The 4,518-nt window shown below is 47.6% G+C and overlaps 1 non-coding gene across 1 annotated transcript; it reads right to left on the bottom strand.

Moving 5' to 3' along the window:
* Positions 1 to 2,309: 2,309 nt before the first annotated feature.
* Positions 2,310 to 2,435, bottom strand: LOC138086723 (U6atac minor spliceosomal RNA). Its single transcript, XR_011145428.1, has one exon. It is a non-coding gene; the product is annotated as a U6atac minor spliceosomal RNA (small nuclear RNA).
* Positions 2,436 to 4,518: the final 2,083 nt, after the last annotated feature.

Genomic DNA, 4,518 nt, shown 5'->3' with positions numbered 1-4,518 from the left:
TTATAGTCCTTAAATGTGGAAGAAAGTGGCAGTGTGAGAAGGACTCTGCCTAGTGTTGCTGGGCTTTGAAGATGGAGAAAGGGGTCAAGGGGCCAAGGACACAGGCAGCCTCTAGAAGCTAGAAACACTGAGGAGACATATTCTCCTCTAGAGACCCCAGAAAGGATACTTTCCTGCTAATAACCTTGCTTGTTAGCCTGGTAAGACCCATTTTAGACGTCTGACCTCCAGAACTGTTATGTTCATCCATCTGTGTTGTTTTAACCTGGTAATTTGTTACCACAGCAATAAGAAACTAATACACTCCTCAAGTTGAATTATAGATTAAATGCATTTCCCAATAAAATCTCAATCTGGTTTCTGTGATACTTGACAAACGAATTCGGAAATGGACATAGAAGGACTTCTCCGGTGGTCCAGTGGATAAGAATCCACCTGCCAGTGCAGGGGACATGGGTTCAATCCCTGGTCTGGGAAGATTCCTCATGCCTTGGAGCAACCAAGCCCACGGGCCGCAAGTACTGAAGCCCACACACTGTAAAGCCCGTGCTCCACAACAAGGAAGTCACTGCTATGAGGAGCCCCCACTTGCGGCAACTGGAGAAAGCCCAGTGCATCCAAAAATTGACTAAATGTACATAGAAGATCAAAGGGCCAAGAAGAGGAATCTTGAAAGAGAATAAGATGGGATGGCTTTCTTAGCTGGGCACTAAGACCTACTCGGGCTTCGCTGGTGGCTCAGAGGTTAAAGCGTCTGCCTGGAATGCAGGAGACCTGGGTTCGATCCCTGGGTCGGGAAGATCCCCTGGAGAAGGAAATGGCAACCCACTCCAGTACTCTTGCCTGGAGAATCCCATGGAGGGAGGAGCCTGGTGGGCTACAGTCCATGGGGTCGCAAAGAGTCGGACACGACTGAGCGACTTCACTCACTCACTCAAGACCTACTCAGTGAGCAGTGATTCAGACACAAAACAACATAGACAGTGTGATTCCTTTGGGATGAAGTTTAAAAACAGGCTTAACCTGAACTATATTCTTCAGGGATGTTTCTAGGGTAAGGGGAAACCCCTAAAGAGTGGGATGAAGATCGAGTCAGAGCACAGCTACCTGGGGGAGCGGGGAGGAGAGGAGAAGGACCAGAGGGTGTGGGTTGGGATGCTGGCCGTATTCTATTTCTTTTTTAAATTTATTTTTGATTGCAGGATAATGGCTTTACAACGTTGTGTTGGTTTCTGCTGTACATCAGCATGAATCAGCCATAGGTATACATTTGTCCCCTGCCTCCAGAACCTCCCTCCCACCTTCCACACCTCCAGGTTGTCACAGAGCCCCGGGTGGAGCTCTCTGTGTTATACAGCAGCTTCCCATTAGCTCTCTATCTTACATATAATAATGCATATATATTTCAGCGCTACTCTCTCAATTTGTCCCACCCTCTCCTGCCCCCACTGTGTCCTTAATCTCTTCTCTATATCTGAGTCTCTTTTTCTACCCTGCAAATGGGTTCGTCAGTACTGTTTTTTCTAGATTGCATATCTATGCATTAATATAGGATTTTTGTTTTTCCTCTTTCTGACTGACTTCACTCTGTAGTAACAGGCTCTGGGCTCACCCACCTCACTCAGGCTGGCTCAAATGCAGTCCTTTTCATGGCTGAGCAGTATCCCATCGTGTGTGTGCACCGCCACTTCTTTATCCACCCACCTGGAGACAGACAGCTAGGTCGCTCCCCGTCCTGGCTGCAGGAAACAGCGCTGCAGTGAACACTGGGCATGTGTCTTTTCCAGTGACGGTTTTCTTGGAGTTTGCTCAGTTGTGGGATTGTTGGATCATGTGGTCATTTCATTTTTAGTTTTTAAAGAAATCTCATACTATTCTCCATTCTGGCTGTATCAGTTTACATTCCCACCAAGAGTGCAAGAGGGTTCCCTTTTCCCCACATCCTCTCCAGCGTATATTGTTTATAGATTTTTTGATGATGGCTATTCTGACTGGGGTGAGGTGACACCTTATTGTGGTTTTGATTTGCATTTCTCTAATAAGAGGTGCTGAGCATTTTTTCGTGTGCTTATTAGCCATCTGTATGTCATCTTTGGAGAAAAACCTGTTTAGATCGTCTACCCACTGTTTGACTGGGTTGTTTGTTTTTCTGATACTGAGCTGCATGAGCTGCTTATATGTATTTTGGAGATTCATCCTATGTCAGTTGCTTCACTTGCAATTATTTTCTCCCATTCTGGGGGTTGTCTTTTCATCTTGTTTATGGTTTCCTTTGCTGTGCAAAAACTTTTAAGTTTAATCAGGTCCAATGAAAACAGTGGATGAATGCCAGGAAGTAGGAGGCAATGCCTTAACGGCATGGATGTTGTCAGGCCCAAGGGCCTCTTCCATCCTTGTTAAAGGGAGTGCTAACCTTCTTTCCTTTCATACAACACCATATTCTATTTCTCAAGCGGGTGGTGGTGACACAGATGTTTGCCTCATAATTCTGTTAAATTGTACATTTTTAAAGGAACGTTACAAGTATAATATTATAATCCCCCCAGTTTAATGTATTAAAATCAGATGACTCTAATTCCAGGCAACCAAAATGGTGGGAAGCTCCCCAGTTCATTCTTTGAAGGAGCCAGCACTTGAATACTCAAAACAAGTTAAAGATAGAAAAAAGGGCAACTGTAGACGAGCCTTAGTTTAGAGCTTGCAAATAGAATATTAGCAATCAGAACTGAGCGGCGGTCAGTATTACAACATGACTAAGCAGGGTTAACTCTTAGGAAAATATCTTTCCACAGAATCTAATTGAGCCACATAACTCATCCCACCACCAAACTGAACCACATCAGTAAATCTGGGAAAGGAATACTTAGATACAGCAGACATTTATAACAGGAACAGGTGTAGGAGTAGTCAGAAGCTACTTCCCCTTCACAAAGGAGCCCCATTCACCATCAAGCGTGAGAAAGTGCTTCCCAGGTGGTGCTAGTGGTAAAGAATCCACCTGCCAGCGCAGGAGACATGAGAGATGCGGGTTCCATCCCTGGGTCAGGAAGCCCCCTGGAGGAGGGCACGGCAACCCACTCCAGGATTTTTGCCTGGAGAATCCCATGGACAGGGGAGCCTGGCGAGCTGCAGTCCATGGGGTCACAAAGAGTCAGACACGACTGAGCATCCAAACACGCACATCAGAGAGTGCTCATCTTGGAGGTCCTCGGAGGTTCTTTGCTTCTTGAGGCACAGAAGGAAAGTTGTGTTAATGGCCTTCTCTGGCAGGAGCTCACAGCAGGGAAGAAGGGCCAGGAATCAGTACCCCAACAAGCCCCTTGAGATTTCGTAGCCCTGGCTCAGAAATGCTGAATTTTAATTGCGTGCTCAGTTGCTGAATGCAGTGGTGTCTGACTCTTCGTGACCACATGCACTATAGCCTTCGAGGCTCCTCTGTCCATGAGATTTTTCAGGCAAGAATACTGGAGCAGGTTGCCATTTCCTCCTCCAGGGTATTGTCCTGACCCAGGGATATAACCTGCATCTCCTGCTTGGCAAGCTGATTCTTTACCACTGAGCCATCTGGGAAGCCCGAATTTTCATTAATTTTAATTAACTTAAAGTAACGATGCCATTGTTTTCCCCTGGCCCAGGCCCAAACTCCATCGCAGGCCCCCCATACCCCTCACATAAGCACAAACGGTCCAAGAACACTCACCATGGCTCTGTAAGAGCTAACAGTGGAAAACAATTAAATGGGAACCAGTGGGATGATGGCAGAACAGGTGTCAATTCATCCACGCGAATATTCTGCTCACTCAGTGAACGGCCCAGGGCTGGGAATGCTAACACACCTCTCAGCTCCGCCCAGTAGTCTTACCAAAGTTGACCGTTTGCCCAGCCTGGGATTCTGCCATTCCACCCCTGGGCACTCACCCCAGACAAGTGAGCACACAAAAGACAGGGGCTCCAACGTTCACAGCAGCCTGGCACACGACAGCTTCAGACTAGAATCACAAGGGTGGATGCGCCACACGCTGGAAGAGTTACAGGAACGTAAAGCCACAGGAGCTCACCCACAGCATCACACAACCAGCCCACACACAGAGGCAGCAGCCGCTGGGGCCAGGAGGCCACTGATCGGACGGAACCTCCTGGAACGATGGGAGATGCATTTCCACATGGTCACCTGGGCGCCGCTTACAGGCAGGCAGCCCACGTGCACTGAAGACGTGCACTTTAAACACTTGGTGTACACGTGCTGCACCTCGGTTTTTCCCAGATTGAAAACCAACGGAAAATACTAACAGCTGGAAATCTATCCACCTTGTTGATGAAACGAGCAAACCGCAGGAGGATGTTCCCCCCCCCCATTCATACAAAGTTTAAAATCACGTAAAGCAGCACTACAACATTGCTAGCCACATGGTTCACTGGTTCATGTGCTCAGTCGACTCTCTGCGGCCCCGTGGACTGTAGCCCGCCAGGCTCTCCTGTCTATGAGATTCTGCAGGCCAGAATACTGGAGTGGATTGC

The sequence above is a fragment of the Capricornis sumatraensis genome, chromosome 9, assembly GCF_032405125.1.
Source record: "Capricornis sumatraensis isolate serow.1 chromosome 9, serow.2, whole genome shotgun sequence".
Lineage (NCBI taxonomy): Eukaryota > Metazoa > Chordata > Mammalia > Artiodactyla > Bovidae > Capricornis > Capricornis sumatraensis.
This window is presented reverse-complemented; position numbering and strand designations above follow the sequence as displayed.